A 17,744-nucleotide genomic window follows, 5' to 3' on the forward strand; every position below is an offset into this window, starting at 1 on the left:
TTCTTTAATTGCAATTTCTTCCTGTTTAAGAGAGTTATCATATAAATCACCATAATGAATTATAATAGGAAAATAGAATGTGTGAAAACTCCGCAACCTGCTGCTGGTGACTTTGTTGTTTCTTAGAAACAGTGAGACTAACAAGCCTGCTGAGATGTTTCACATTCGTATTTACTCTTTAAATTACCAAATATGATCAAATCTCATGAATCATGGTGGGACTATAATGCTCAATTGATAGGGTTCTTCTTGCTTGTTCAAATGCAAATCAGAGCAACTTTCTTGTTGACTCTTTTATCTACGTTTGATTCTTTTTAAATTTAATGAGTAATGTTATGCAATCTTTGTCCGATAGAAACCCATAAAACAGAGTGGTCTGCAAAGATATACTTTCCAAAGCATCATTCTTTGGAGCAGAATTCCCAACCACTCTCATCTTCATCAATACGTCATCATCAAATTCATCATTTTAGATCCCTCAAAATTATTCTCCGAGATAGCTTGATGAAGTCAATGATATCAAAATTTAGTTATAGTTTTTTCAGCTTTTACTTTTTATCAGTGTCTTTTTTACTCTTTCAAGATGGTTTATAATTTCTGACTTCAAAATTGGCTCGTAGGCAATTCAAGACTCGAGAAAATAAGATACAGCTAATAAGGCTTCGGAATATGAATTGACATACTCAATTTGCTTGGAGCAAGTTAACTAGGAGACCTTGTTTGAAGCTTGCTATGTTTGCATCAGGTCTATCTTCTAGCTTTCATACCAATTATTTAACAATTTCCCATCAGTGCGTGTCACATGATGATTCTAATCTTTTGATCTTCATATACAGTGAACATATGCTCAGTTCAATCAATATTTAAGTACTTTGGTGAATTTCCAAATTATTAATGTTGATTTTATTTATTAAGTACTTTGGTTCTACGTGTTGCATAATCCCATCTGGGCAGACCTCAGTCCACTGTGCTTCAACTTGCATGAGTACAAGTAGTAGAGAAAATGCAGCAAACCTTTGTACTCATTTGAACATTTCTGGAGCTTTTGTGACTTAAAGCTTTCAAACTTTTTTATTTTTTGGTAATTATAAATTTCCATATTGGTCTGCTTACTAATGTAGATCCCATCTGTGTAGATTTCAATATACTCTATGCTCTGTTGCATCCTAACTTGCATCAGTGCAGAAAAAAGGAATACAAAAAAATCTAATCAAATCAGAGCTTTGCTTCCCAAAATTTCAAAAATGTTGTCTCATCATAGTAAATTGAACTTGTTAAATAATTGGTTAGAATCTAGATATGCTTGTCTTTGATTACTCAGCTGCTGCTTTCTTTTGCAGTTCCAAGCCAACCTCATGGATCCATCGCCATGCATGATGCAGCGTGATGGATTAGCGTGAAAGACTTAGTAATTCTATGTTTGTCATGTTCTAGAAAATTGAAGATCATGATTCAAACTTAGCCTAAGGAAATTAAGCTATTAAGTATGTCAATTTAGTTATGAACTTGAATGGATTTGAGCCAGGAAATGAGACCAGTCCCATAAAATTGCGCCATTTGTTTGAAAGTCTGAATGAGACCACGCTTTCTTTTTCCTTTTTGGGTGTTGCTGCATTTCTTTCTCCAGATCAGATTTTTCTGCATGGGACATTTGCATATTTGGATGTTTCATGGAAATGAAATTGTTTTGTGGATACATAATTCTGGTGTTTCATGATATGTTAATTGATAAGGCACGATCCATCTTGGCTGTATCTCTGTTAATCATCAATGCCCATTAAATGATCACTGTATGCTTGTGACCAAATAGTTGTTCAGTTCCAAATGTGCCCTCAGGTTTTTAGCTTCTTCGAATTAGTGTCTGCACTATCATCCAGATGAGGGTTTTTTGTTATCTTGGTTTTACGACATTGATGCTTTTTATGCCTAATCTAAATATACTCTGATTCTTCTCATTTAAAAAAATAAAATAAAAATGTGCACTTGCCCATGGCAATTGCTGCCATTTTGTTTTGCTGGCAGTGATTGAATCTTTCATAGCTTTCAAGGCTTTTGTTATTTCTTAGTTACAGAGTTATCAAATCGATAATTACAATGACCCATTTATGTCACCGGCAGAAAGTGGATTCAGAGAATGGGTTCCTCTGCTTATGGGACTGATCTCATTTCCTGGCTGTGGATTGATAAAGTGCTATATTGTATGTTTGATCTTTGAGAGCATCTCCTCCATAAATTTAAAGGTTATCTGATGGGTGTTATTTTTTGTTCTAGTTTTCAGGGGCACAAGGAATGGATCAATGAAATGAACTTGTTGGGTGTAGTCAAGCACCCAAATCTTGTAAAGTTAGTGGGATACTGTGCAAAAGATTATGAAAGAGGGATTCAGCAGCTTTTGGTGTATGAGCTCATGCGTAACAAAAGCTTAGAGGGCCATCTGTTGGCTCGGGTAGCGTCTCCTCTGCCATGGATGACAAGATTAAAAATTGCTCAAGATGCAATTCGTGGTTTGGCTTATCTACATGAAGAAATGGACTTTGGAGGCTAAAAATTTGTATATGAATTATTATTAAATTTGTATGATGGATTTATTTTGATTTATAATATAAATTGGTTACTGAATTGTTTTGTAGCGTGGTGTATAATAGCTAGTGGATTTATTAGTATATTTGAAGACTATTGAGATATGAGTAGGATATTTGTGAAATAATAATTTAAATTGAATTATAAAATATGGAACAATAAGTTTTGTGACGAAATTTATTGCAGTTATATATGAAAAGTTTTGTTGATTTTGTTGTTTGGTGACTAAAAATTTTGTCACGTATACATCTTTTTGTCACGAAATATATTTCGTCACCCATGTATGACTTTTTGAGACGAAAAATTTCGTCACCTTTACGTCTTACTGTGACGAAATTATTTCCTCATCAATGATCAACATTTGTGACAAATTTATTCATCAACTAAAATTATAAATATGGTACTGAATAATTATTTGGTGACGAAAATGAGAATTTTTGGCGACAAAATCTTATTTTATTGGTGACAAAAAATTTTGTCACTGAAGTAATTTCATTGGTGACGAAATTGTTTTTCGTCACGGTAATTTTTAGTGACAAACATTCAATGACAAAACTGGTGACGAAAATATTTCCTCACAAATATCTATAGTGACGAAATTAGCTCTTTCGAGACAAAAATTTCGTCATTCAAACCTAACTTGTTGTAGTGAAAATCATGTTTTGAAGTCCAAAATTGGAGGAGTAGTCTCCTCTCTTTGTGTCTTGCTTACTAGCCTATCTTGTGCTACGTTTTAGCTTATTAATCTAGCATTTTTTGTCTTAATTCCAGCATGCTTTAGGACTGTTTTTGGTTGATAGTTGCATTTGAGCTTTGTTTCGCATGCTTATAGTGTAATTGTCCTCATAAGTTTGGTGTTCTAGGCCTTAGACACCATCTTGTTTGAGTTGATTGCATTTATTTATGGCTTTCCATACTTGTGATCACTCTTAATCACCTCTGCAACCTCCCTCCTTTCTTGGCTTTTGTTTTGCTTTGAAAGTGGTTTCAAACAACTTGTTTGTTCAAAGCATGAGATTGAGATGTCATGTTTAATGGTTTAATCCCTTAGGGAGTTCATTACCAACAATATGATGTCTCTTTCATGCCTAAGACAACACTTGGTTTGAGCCCTCTTTCCATTAGAGGACTTAACTTCACCCATTGGACTCAATGAATTAAAGAATGGTTGGTAATTTAAAATGAAGTAATCAAAATAAGACTAAAAGGATGCAAGATAAGAATTTGGTTTTGTGTTCAATCGGACATTAATTGAGCACATGGAAGCTTGAGACATTTCATACTCATTAGTGATGAAATGATTCAAGTTTTCAAAGTCACCACTTCCCTTGATCAATTCATGAAAGGGAGGAGGTTATAGTCTTATTTTGTTGCATTTATTGAACTTGCACACCTTGATTCATAAGCCATCATGCAATGAAATTGCTTGAGTTGATGGTTTGTGGACCAAGTTTACTACTCCTTTAATTTGCTCATGATAAGGAGGGATGAATTGTGCATACAAACACTTGAGAATACCATGTGCAAGATCTGTTTGTTCTCTGTTGCAGTAAGATGAATTGTGCAAGAGTGGCCGACAGGCCACTTTCCATGGCCGGTAGGCCCTCACTCCTGGCCGGCCGGCCACCAATGCAAAATTCAACAGTGTGTTTTTTGAGCAGAGCATAGTTATTATGGAGGTGGACAAAGGTATAAGTGTTCTACTGTGCAACAGAGACCTTTTGGAACCAAAACAGTGACCTTTTTGGGTGGAAACTGAGCATGTGCATGAGCATTCCTCGCATACCGAGCATGTTTAAGTTTAAATATTTAGTTTAGATATTTGTTGTAATTAATTAGTAATAGCTAGTTAATTTTCTAGAGTTTTGTAATAATTAGTTAGTTAACTAGTTGTTTGATCTCATCTTGTAATTATTTTAGTTAACTAGAATAGTTAATTCATTTGTTGTAATAATTAGTTAAGTAGTTTAGCTAATTTAATTTTTTTGTAATAATTAGCTTAGCTTAACTAGTTAGCTAGTTAGTTTATTCGGACTCTCCTTTGTGATAGCAAAATGTTGTAATAATATGTATGTCTTCCAACCTCACGACTTTCTCACTTTTATTTTACTAGCTTATGATGGTTAGCTTACGGACATCATGTTTTGTTTAACATACGTCATGTTTGCATCCATTTGTATTGTATGCACCGGAGCTGGGTTCATCATTCTAACTGCATTGTTAGTTTAATACTTCTTTGAATATGTATATAGGCTGCATGCTATCAAATTGTTTCATATGCCATATTAAGTAGCCAAGCCTATTTAGATTGCATATCGCATGCGTTGCATTAGTCATATTGCATTGTTAGGAATCATGCATTTTTTTAACTCATTTCTCTTTTGGCTTGGAGTACTAGATAAGCCTTTACTTGCTTTAGCATATCGCATGTGTGATTTTTGCTATGTTTAGCATGCTTGCCATGAGGCTAATTGCTTAAGTGCTATAACTTCTTAGATGCCTGTAGATGAAGGCTAATTGCTTGAATTAGAATAATTTGAGTAATGTTCATATGCAATCACTTTTTCAAGTGGTAATATTCGAAACCATTTTAAAAAACAAACAAGAATCAAGTGTTTCAATTCTTGCAAAGTTAGTCTATACTTGTGTGTGTGCGCATCACATAGTAATGCTAGCCTAATAATCGAAACAAGAGCATATAATGTAAATAAGATTCATATCATGATTAGTAGAGGTTGATCTTTGGTCGGGCGAGCAGGGGTGCTCAATTCATAACCTTCTCCTCTGGTACCTAAGTTCCCGAGCCGAGACAATCTTGGTGATGACGGACACGTGGCATTTGGCACGAGTGAAGGGTTTCCTAAATTTCTCAAAAAATATTTAGGTGGCGACTCTATATCTGGCAAAGCAGTTTATTTTTGGCAATTTGATTCAAAATCGATTTTCAAAAGATTTGTCGGATTGGAACTCTTTGGGGTTTATCTATTTCACATTGCACTTGTAAGATCAGATTCAGAAACGTAGGAGTTCGGTACTGTAGGGCTTATTAGTCTTCCGAAAGGGGACGTGAAAAAGTCGAGCTACAGTTTCTGGCAACTTTGCTGGAGATTTAGAGAACTTGACTAGAACTTCATGATATGAAATTTTATTTACGCTTATATGTTTCTTTGCATTGCATTTGTAATGGTGCGCTTAAATCACTGTGTTTGCCAAATGTTATTCCTGGACGGTTTGCCGGAGGCTTGCATAAAAGCTTGTCGAAAGGCTAACCGATTATGGGCTCTGCCATGTTGGGAACACAACCCTTGGATCTAGACTACCATGGTATCGTTTGATCCTCCTTTCACTTCTTGGTGTTAGGTGTGAGAGGTATATTAGACAATCTTGCCAAGGCACCCTTTCTGACCATTTGGCCTAGTTGCATATCGAAAAGCCATAGAGACTGTTCCAAACTAGGACAGGATGCTTACCCGAATACTGGATTTCGTGAAACCGCTTTGTTTGAATAATGAACCCTAGTTCCTGACAAAACTAGGACAAGGTAACCCTACCCCCCTCATAGGGGTGTTTTGGCTCTCACTTAATTGGTATGTGCTCTAGAGTAAAACTATACAGGGGTGCTTCATATCAATGGTACAGTTGGTATCTATTTCAGGGCAGAAGTCAATGTGGAGTACAGTCACTCAGCTGTAATCATATCTGTTCTATTGAAATCAGGCTGAGGTGCTGTCTGTTTTCTCTTTTGCAAGGTAGTCCTGGAAACATAGCTTCAAAAGGCTCTGATTCAAGGGCAACCAATGTTTCCTTTGCCAGTGGAAAGGCAAAGAAGGGCTAGACAAGGCTCACCGGTTCCACTGTTCCGGCATTTACCAGTTACATTACCTCTGTTCAGAGCACGACCATCTACCCCTATCATGGTTCAGCCTTCGACAAATCTAGAGGATTATTAATCTGTCTTTAGTAATCAGTAGGTTCACTGCAGCAAGACATGGCTAGGCAAGCTGAGATATTACAGAAAATGATATTCAACTTTACGGACCTCCATGAAATTGGGGTTCAAATCAAGGATGCCATCAGACAAGGGCTCATTATGGAAGGTAATGAGCTTATGGGGAAGAATGTTGTTTGCAATTCAAACGCTACTACCAGTGGTAGCACAGCTGCGAAATGTTCAAAAGTAAACACTACCACCATGCCTATCACAAACCCTCTTCCTAATAATAGCCAAAGACCAACCACTTCAACTCAACCCCAAGCTCGAACTTTCCATCCTCTTTTCATGAAGCTCTCTCAAGCTTTGAAAATGCTGTGAGAAAAAGGGTGCCTAGAGCTTCTAAAACCCTGACCCCTTCCAAATCCTCTTCCACCAAGACATGACCCCGCTAAATACTGTGCTTATCATCAACAACTGGGTCATGATACAAACCGTTGCATCCGCCTCCGTCATAAGATTCAGGATCTTATTGACAACGAGATCATAACTCCACCAAAAGGACCTCAGGCCACCACTAACCCATTACCCTCACACCTCAACCTAATCCATACATTGTCGTCCACCTACAACCCCAGCATATACATCATCCCAGCCAATTTACCTATGCCTGAGCTGTTCATTCCAGAAAGCACGCACTTGTGCATGATGGATGCATTTGAACCCCAATCATCTCAAACCCATGAACCTACTACTTCTGAGCTGATGAGCATGATTGAAGATCTACAGAGAACGATGGCAGATTTAACATTTGGGGTTTCGATCCTGTCAAAAAACTCCCCAATCTTAGGGCGAGCTGCAGTTGAAAAGGGTCATCCCGAAGTTATCTTAAGTCCGGGTGATGACAGATTAGCAATAAATGGGCTCTACTCCGATGTAGCAACCCAATCCCTTGGCAAAGTAGAGGCAAGGGGAAAGAATAAGGTCATGGCAAGTGTTGATCCTTATGAACAACTTCAGTGGGCTATTAAGGCGTTGAACGGTAAATGACTGAACAAACAGCAAGTGCTTGCAGTTGTTGTAAAAACTGTGGCTGATACTTTTGTTGCTCAAGTTGGAAGCATTTTGCATCAAAGGGCAAGCCAGGAAAAGGAATGTTGTACCAGAAACACCCATTTCAGCTCCAATCCTACACTCGTAAGAGATCATCAAACCCAGTCAACACCTGCCAACCCCTCTGTCAATCCCTCCAGGACAGGTAACCGCACCTACAATCCCCTTTTTATGACCTTATCCAAAGCTCTGCAAATTCTCGTAAGACAAGACCATCTCAAACCCCTTGACCCTCGGCCTCTTCCTGATCCCTTTCTAGCCAGGTATAAAGCTGCCAAGTACTGTGCATTCCATCAACAAACCGGCCATGACACTAACAGTTGTTTTTGTCTTCGCCATAAAGTTCAAAATCTGATTGACAATAAGGTCATCACTCCACCGGGTCCTACAAAGTCTATCGGTCCTAGATCGATGAACTGGAGGGATAATATGACTATGTGATCAGGGATGAACCACATACTGATGGCGCTCATTTTATTCCAGATGTGGTGGATGGCACTCACTATTTTAGCACTTTGAAAATGCTGTTTATTTTACTTTCTAAACTGGGTATCGAGTCAATCTTGTTGTATTTAGTCAGTCTTGTTTTGATGATTTCGGGGATATTAACTTGGGCATCACTTTCTTGTTTTGTGTTTGTCTTTTTCACTCTTTCTTTTGCGTCTGTTTCTATCATTGAGCCAGTTAAGCCAGAAGATGTGAATGAAACGATAGTAATTTCCACTTGCTTCTCTGTGCCTTTAAATCATTGCATTGACCTAAGTTTTTCAAAACTTTTTTAACACTGTGGTGAAAACAAAGAGGAAGGAATTCTCGAGATTTGCAAAAATTTGATCAACTGAGAGGAAGAGCGATGTTCTAAGCCCTTAATGAATGAGATCATGTCTCTACACTTTTGCTTACATATCCTTCGCCTTTGCCTATACACCCTTAACCAAACCTCTCCATATTTGAGCTGAGGTGTCTTTGAGGCTTGTTGGAGCTCTTGAGGGTGTGTTTACTTGGTTTTATTGCTTGGAATTGATTTCCTCTTCAAGAGGTATAAGGCTTTGCCTCTTTACTTACTTTAAATACTCTTTTTCTTCTAATTTTCCAAGTGTTTTTGGGCTGTAAAAACTCTGTATTTTTTGGGCTGAAACTTGGGTTTTAAGGCCATTAAAGGTTGGGGGTGGTTCACCCTTCTTTACACCTTGTTTTGAAGGCCTTTTCCCTTGTGTTTTCCATCCTTTTACTATTTTTTTTGAGCTTTTAAACACTATTTTTCAAAGTAATTTCAGTGGCTAAAATTATGTTTTGAAGTCCAAAATTGGAGGGGTTAGCCTCCCCTCCTTGTGTCTTGCTTACTAGCCTATCTTGTGCTATGTTTTAGCTTATTAATCTAGCCTTTTTTATCTTAATTCCAGCATGTTTTCAGATTGTTTTAGCACTGTTTTTGGTTAATAGTTGCATTTAAGCTTTGTTTTGCATGCTTATAGCATAATTGTCCTCATGAGTTTGGTGATTTAGGCCTTAGACACCATCTTGTTTGAGTTGATTGCATTTACTTATGACTTTCTATACTTGTGATCACTCTTAATCACCTCTGCAACCTCCCTCCTTTCTTGGCTTTTGTTTTGCTTTGAAAGTGGTTTCAAACAACTTACTTGTTCAAAGCATGAGATTGAGATGTCATGCTTAATGGTTTAATCCCTTAGGGGGTTCATTACCAACGGTATGATGTCTCTTTCATGCCTAAGACAACTCTTGGTTTGAGCCCTCTTTCCGTTAGAGGACTTAACTTCACCCTTCGGACTCAATGAATTAAATGATGGTTGGTAATTTAAAATGAAATAATCAAAATGGGACTAAAATTATGCAAGATAAGAATTTGGTTTTGTGTTCAATCGGACGTTAATTGAACACATGGAAGCGTGAGGCATTTCGTACTCATTAGTGATGAAATGATTCAAGTTTCCAAGGTCACAACTTCCCTTGATCACTTCATGAAAGGGAGGAGGTTAGAGTCTTATTTTGTTACATTTATTGAACTTGGACATTTTGGTTCATAAGCCATCATGTAATGAAATTGCTTGAGTTGATGGCATGTGAACCAAGTTTACTACTCCTTTGATTTGTTCATGATAAGGAGGGGTAAATTGTGCATACAAACCCTTGAGAATACCGTGTCCATGTTCTGTTCGTTCTCTGTTGCAGCAAAATGAACTGTGCAGTAGTTGCCGGCAGGCCCTCACTCCTTGCCGGCTGGCCACCAATGCAAAATTCATCAATGTGTTTTTTGAGCTGAGCAGAGCTATTATGGAGGTGGACAAAGGTCTAAGTGTTCTACTACACAACAGAGACCTTTTGGAAGCAAAACAGTGGCCTTCTCGGGTGGAAACCGAGCACGTGCATGAGCATTCCTCGCATACTGAGCACGTTTAAGTTTAAATATTTAGTTTAGATATTTGTTGTAATTAATTAGTAGTAGTTAGTTAATTTTGTAAAGTGTTGTAATAATTAGTTAGTTAACTAATTGTTTGATCTCGTCTTGTAATTATTTTAGTTAACTAGAATAGTTCATTCATTTGTTGTAATAATTAGTTAAGTAGTTTAGCTAATTTAATTTGTTGTGTAATAATTAGCTTAGCTTAGCTAGTTAGCTAGTTAGTTTATTCGGACTCTCCTTTGTGATAGCAAAATGTTGTAATAATGTGTATGTCTTCCAACCTTACATCTTTCTCCCTTTTATTTTACTAGCTTATGATGATTAGTTTAGGGACATCATGTTTTGTTTACCATACTTCATGTTTGCATCCATTTGTATTGCATGCACCGGGACTCGATTCATCATTCTAACTGCACTGTTAGTTTAATACTTCTTTGAATACGTATTTATACTGCATGCTATCAAATTGTTTCATATGTAGCCGAGCCTATTTAGATTACATATCGCATGCATTGCATTAGTAATACTGCATAATTAGGAATCATGTATTTTTCTAACTCATTTCTCCTTTGACTTGGAGTACTAGGTAAGTCTTTACTTGCTTTAGCATATTGCATGTGTGTGATTTTTGCCATGTTTAGCTTGCTTAAGTGCTATAACTGCTTAAATGCTTGTGGATGAAGGCTAATTGCTTAAATTGGAATAATTTGAGTAATGTTCATATGTGATCACTTTTTCAAGTGGTACATATTCGAAACAATTTTCAAAAACAAACATGAATCAAGTATTCCAATTCTTGCAAAGTTAGTCTATACTTGTGTGTGTGCGCATCACATAGCCTAATAATCGAAACAATAGCATATAATGTAAATAAGATTCATATCATGATTAATATAGGCCGATCTTTGATCGGACGAGCGGGGGTGCTCAATTCATAACCTTCCCCTCTCATACCTAAGTTCCCGAGCCGAGACAATCTTGGTGATGATGGACACGTGGCCTTTGGCACGAGTTATGGGTTTCTTAAATTTTTCAAAAAATATTTAGGTGGCGACTCTATATCTGGCAAAGCATTCTATTTTTAGCAATTTGATTTAAAATCAATTTTCCAAAAGATTTACCGGATTAGGACTCTTTGGTGTTTATCTATTTCACATTGCACTTGTAAGATCAGATTCAGAAACACGGGAGTCCGGTATTATAGGGCTTATTTGTCTTCCGATAAGGGGCGCGAAAAAGTCGAGCTACAATTTCACGCAAAGACGGTGAAACAAAAGGTACAAGCCAAACTACGTTTCACATAGAAAGGGTGAAAGATACAAGTCAAACTACGCTTCACGTAGAATGGGTGTGAGAAATGCAAGCCTAACTACGTTTCACGCAAAGAGGTGAGAGATGCGAACCAAATTACATTTCGTGTAGAGAGGGTGAAAGGTGCAAACCAAATGCATGTGTAGACGCGCCCCCGAACGTCCCGAGCTCCGCGCGCGAAATGTGTCGCGAAATCCGTTTTGTTCATTAGCTTACTACAGTTCGGACTCAATGTCACGGTTCTGAATCTAATCTTACAATGTGCGATGTAAGATCGACAAATCACCAAAGAGTCCAAATCCGACAAATCATTTTGGAAAATTGTTTTTAATAAAGAAGTGTCAAACATGGACTACTTTGCCAGATACATGGTCCTCACCTAAATATTTTATTTTTGAGAAATTTAGGAAACCCTGACTCATGCCTAAGGCCACGTGTCCGTCATCACTAAAGTTGTCTCGGCTCGGGAACTTGGGTATGAGAGGGGAAGGTCATGTAATGAGCACCCCCGCTCGCCTGATCAAAGATCAGCCTGTACTAAGCATGATATTTTGTTTTTAAAAACACATGTGTTCTTATTCCGATTATTAGACCTAGAATTACTATGTGATGCGCACAGTATACAAGTATAGACTAGATCGTCTAAGTTGGAACAAAACATTAGATATCCATTTGTTTGAAAATTGTTTGAAGTTTGCTACTCACAAGTAGGCTAAAACAGAGACTTGATTGTTCCAATTTCAAGTAATCCAACCTTTACCCACAGGCATTCAGGCAGTTAATCACATAAGTAGTTAGCCTCATGGCAAGCATGCTATATATGGTAATCAATAACACACATGCAGTATGCTAAAGCGTAAACACTCACAGTGTACTCCGAGCCAAAACAAAGAACTAGTTAGAAATCATGCATGATCCTAGTTCATGTTAAGATGACTAATGCAGCACATGCAAAAATACAGCTAAGATAGACTCGGTTATCCTAAGATGTCATGTTAAATGCAACTTGTTACATGTATTCAAATTGGAATTAAGATACAATGCAATTAGTATGATGCGCCGAGCCTGGTGCATGCGATACACATGAATGGATGCACGCATGCAAGCATAAGGGAAGCTAAATGAAACATGCCCTAAAACTAACCATCGTAAGCGGTTAAGTAAAAGGGAGAAAGAAATGAGGATTGAAAGACATGCATCACACACACGCACGCTTATTACAACAGTTGGCCCTCTCGAGGGAGAGTCCGAATAAGAAGCTAACTAGCTAATCTAAGCTAATTAAACTAATTATTACACAACAAATTAATTAACTAATCCTAGTTAACTAATTATTACAAAACAAATTGAATAGTTAACGCATTAACTAATTAGGTACAAACCAAAGCGTAAACTAGCTAACTAAACATGGTAGCTAAGGAAAGCAATAAAAGTAGGAGGTTCTCCGAGGGAGAAGACTGGATGCATGCCCGGTTGCCTCGTTCGGAAATCCAATGCGATGCCTCAATTTGTCTCTGTTTTCAATTGTCCTCAGAACCTTGCACCGAGCTCCAGAAAGCTTCTAACACATCTTGGGGACTTGTGGGAGGGTGGTCAACCAGTTGTTGGTGTCTGCAGCCATGGCCGACCACCTATCTTTGTTGAAAGCTAGAAAAAGTGGTCGGCCAGCTAGTTTTTCTGGCTGGCCAACCAGTTGTTGCTGCTAAATCCCAGTTTGCTGCCACAGAGAGCAAGAAAGGGCATGGCAATGTATTTGCAAGGTATGTGTGCACAACCCCCCCCCCCCCTATCATGTCATAAGCTCAAGGGAGTGTAGTTCTCGACCCTCAGGCCACCAATCGCACATTTCAATGCATGATGGCTGTGGGGCGAAGTTGCACAATTCAATATGAAAATAAATGCACAAGTAAACACATAAAATCTAGAACTCTATCATGTATGATCAAGAGCGTCGGCGACCGGGAATTAAGACACGTTTCATCACTTCAAGTATGAAACGTCCCTATTTTCCCGTGTTTGGACTAACACATATTCCAAACACAATGCAACACATAACATGGCATGCACAATGCTATGTAACATGGGGTATGCAAAAATACAATGCAACACAAGCATGTAAATATGCAATATGACTTAAGCATGCAAACATGCAATGCAATGTGAACAACCCAACAAGGTTAATGGCATGCACAATGCACAATGCTAAGAACAACTAGCATACACAATGCAATGAATCAACATGCAAATAACATGGCATAGTCAATGCTATGAACTACATAAGATTCCAAACATAATGTAATGCATGCATGCGCAATGCAATGCAACAATGGCAACTTATCAATGTTATGAACATGCATACTGAATGCAAGAAACAACTTGGCATGCACAATGCAAAGGACTACATAGCATGCACAATGCGAAGTAAGGTAAGCATGCAAGCAACATGCAAGTAAGCATGCTAAATGGACTTAAACCAAATGGGGGGTAGACCTCAGTCATGCCCAAATCAGTGGCCATTGGTGATGAAATTAAGGCACATAAAGCACATACAAACATGCACAATGCAATAGACTATCAAAGAGGCCTAAGAGCACAACTCTCAAGAGTGCTCAAAGAGTGACAAAAGTGGAAGTGTAGCAACACTAAGTGCACTGAAATTAGACAAGAAATGATGCCAAATTACTTAAACAATGCAAGTATGGCATGCAAAGGTCCTTAAAGCGTTAAAGCTAACAAATAGGACTACAAAGAGGGCATGCAATACATGGCACAAATACATGAACCAACTATGGATAGAGCTCAAGTAAGTCAAAACAAAGACCTAAACATGCTGAGACGGGAGCTCAAGTACCTAGGCACGATGGCATATATGCTAAGCCGCAAATTAGGCAACAATGCACAACACTCAAAGGCACTTAAAGAGTGAATGAAGTGGGAACATGGCAATGCTACATGCTCTGAAATGTCATGTTAAGTGATGCCAAATCATGTACACAACACAAATGAGGCATGCTATGATGCTCGAAGCTTGAAGCAAGCAAGAGCACTTGTACTACAACTATGCAAAACATGAAGCACATGGCAAAGGCAATCCAAAACAGTCCTAGAACGTGTTAAAATGAGTCTAAAACATGCATGGAAGGAAGCCAAAACATGCTAGCATGAGGGGCATAAGGCAGGATGCATACAAGATAAATAAGGTGGATTACACTACACCTATTAAGACCAAGCATGGGATGACTTAACCAACAAAAATCAGAGTTATATCATGGCATAATAACCCAAAAAACACACTGAAATGATGGCTCGCAAGCTAAAGCATGAAGGCATACACAATGACTCATGTTAAGGCATAAAGGGCAAACCCTCCAACGCATTGAATAAGTGATAAATGCAAGTGCATGGCCATGAAACATGGACTGAAATCACATAATAAATGATGCCAAATCATTCAAATAGTCCAAGTAATGCATGCTAGTGGACTTGATACACAAAACTAACAAGCTAGAATGCATTATAGCTATACAAAGCAAGTCATGCATGACCAAAACAACCAAAATCAGAGCTAAAGCATGTTAAAACATGGACAAAAGCTTTTTGAAGTTATGCCAAAAGCATGCTAGAATTACATGTTAAAGCATGAGACACACTAGGCTATTTCATGGAATTGAACTACAAGTGCATGGGGCATGCAAGAGGTGACCAAACCAAATCCTAACAGAGGTATGACATGGCAATACACCAAAAACATGCTGAAATGGAAAGAAAACAAGCTAGAATGACATGCTACTTCATGAAGCATACAAAACTAGTTTAAGAGATTTACACTACAAGTGTATTATGCATGCAAGGGATGATCAAGACAACCAAAAACAGATCTAAGGCATGCTGAAATCACCCCAAATACATGCTAAGAACAAGCCAACACAAGCTTAAAAAACATGCTCAAACATGAGGCACATATGGCAAGTATTCAAAATACAAGGAGAAATGACGACCCTCTCCTATTTAGGACCCAAAAACCACCTTTCCACCACTGAAAATCCTCTGGATTTCAGTGGTAGAAAGGTCATACAAAGGCTACAACAAGAGCCTAAAGGGATGGCTCAAAACAAGGCCTGAGAAGGGGTAGATCACCCCCAACAAAAAAGTGACCTTAAACAAACATTTTAAGGGTCAAAAATCAGAACTTTTTGCAGTAGGAAGTTAGTCTTAAAACAGTATGCAAAAAGGTCCAAAAGCTTAAGCAAGAATGGGGGATTTAAGGGTTAGAAACTCACCCTTGAAGACCTTCTTCAAAGCTGCAACTCCAGCAACTTTTTCAAGCTTAAACCAAACCAAAAACTTCAAAAACAACCTCAAGGGACCTCAGCTCCAAGAATATAGTGTTTGAGTGTGTGTTTATGTGTTAAAGTAAGACAAAACCACACTTTAAGGCACAAAAATGAAGCAAAGAAGGAAGTATAGATACAAGTATATATCTGTCACTTAAGCTCCAAATTTCTGAACCTAGAGGAGCGAGGAGATGGTTCTCTCTTATACAAAACCAAAAGCAAAGCTTCTTGAGGAAGCTAAGGCTTAAGACAATCCCTCCATACACGTGTATGGAGGATAGCTTCAGTGCCCTCCAGCTGTGCCAGCTAGAGAAAAATATCTCCAAAAAGGTGGCAAAAAGTAGCCGACCACCACAAGTGGTCTTCCAAGAAGACAGCTGGTCGGCCATGGTGGGAGATGATCAGCACACTGAAAACAAGCCAGGGGTAGGGTGGCTGACTAGAAAAGGTGGCCCAAAGACCAAGAAAATCAGTTGTCAAATCAGAAAACTGGCTGGCAGGAAGAAAAATGGTCTCCAAGGAGAAATACTGGTCTCCCACTGTTGTACCACCTTCCAAACAAGGAAAACAAGGTTTGTACAAAAAAAAAAACAAAACGGATGCAAGACGAAAGTACGTGAGGCAAAGCGCGCAGCTGGGAGCCTCAAAAACTAGCTGACAAACACCAAAAGTGGTTTATGACCACAAAAGTGGTCTCCCAAACCACAATGGACCTCTAGGTCAAGGAAACAAGATGTGGTTCAAAAATCACGCCAAACGGAGAACGTTAAGCGGTCCCGAGACAAGGCACGCGACCGAAGGCTCTGAAAATCGGAAACTAGTCTCCAAACGGGAAAAGTGGTCTACGACTACAAAGAGATGGTCTACAAGACCTCTCCCTCCCTCAGGCAAGGAAAACAAGGCTTGGTCCGCAAACCGAGCCGAAACACAAAGAGTTCAGAGGCCCGGAGGCAAGACTCTCAATCAAAACTCCGAAACCTCGAAACGAGCACAACATGCACTATCACCGAGTGCTCAATCGATGACGTCTGAGTCTTAAGGTCGATCAAAAATGGGATGCCTACAGCATGCAACAAGCCAAATCACAGCGTCAGCTGATAAGGGTAGACACAATAAGGTAATAGGCACGATGCATATGGATGCAAGATAATTGTTGTAGCTGATGCAAAATACAATGCAATACATGTTTCATGCAACATAATAGAAAAGATAAAAAACGGTGGCTTTGAAAACACCTCATGGGAGAAAGTGGCAATGAACAACCTTGTTCTGTTGGAGATTTTCCTGTTCTTTTTTTGTTTTTCAAACTTCCACCTTCAACTCACAGTCAAAGGTTCTTACATGCTGAAAAAAGGGTAAAACCTGCTTAAGTTTGAGGTCAAGGCACATTCACACTTCGAAAAAATGACGAGACCTAGAACGATGCATCCATAATGAAATTTTAGAATTGTTTGAAGTTGAAACAAACCCAAATACTTCAATTTTCCATTTTTCATATGAATACCAGAACAAACCATGCTCCAAATCAGGCAAAATTCCAACAAAACTCATCAAAACACCCTTGAGCCGGCCAAAAGATGAGTCGACCATACAATATATTGGCCGGTCGGCCAATCGTGCTGATGTTGGGACAGAATCGAGTTTTCACACCTGTGGCCCGTTAAAACACATGTTTGGCTCATTGTATCACCCATAAACCGTCTGAAAACCTCCTCCCTCTCTCTCTAGGCTCTCTCTCTCTCTAGATTTTCATCATATTCTCTTTACCCAACGACCCACGCAAACTTTTTTACGAAACCTTTATGGCCCTCTATACTTTGAACTGATTTGATTTTGATTCGGTCGAGTTTTTAGGTTTCTTATTGTTTTTTTGCTTGTTTCTCACGGGTTTCTTTGGTCTTTGCATACTCTCTTTCGAGTTTTCACTTTTTCCTCTCATTTTCTCTCTCTTAAGGTTTGGTTTTTTGGGTTTTCACATATTTCTCTCAGTTTCCTCATTTTTCTCTCACCACCCACCACATTCTCATAGCTGATGATGTTCCACATGACG

General features: G+C 38.5%; 1 long non-coding RNA gene across 1 annotated transcript; it reads left to right on the forward strand.

Moving 5' to 3' along the window:
- The first annotated feature begins 569 nt into the window (after positions 1–569).
- LOC145804167 (uncharacterized) lies at positions 570–2,629 on the forward strand. Its single transcript, XR_014345791.1, has 2 exons — positions 570–745; positions 2,272–2,629. It is a non-coding gene; the product is annotated as an uncharacterized LOC145804167 (long non-coding RNA).
- Positions 2,630–17,744: the final 15,115 nt, after the last annotated feature.

The sequence above is a fragment of the Camellia sinensis genome, chromosome 12 (assembly GCF_055761805.1).
Source record: "Camellia sinensis isolate YWXY chromosome 12, ASM5576180v1, whole genome shotgun sequence".
In the NCBI taxonomy this organism is placed as follows: Eukaryota; Viridiplantae; Streptophyta; class Magnoliopsida; order Ericales; family Theaceae; genus Camellia; species Camellia sinensis.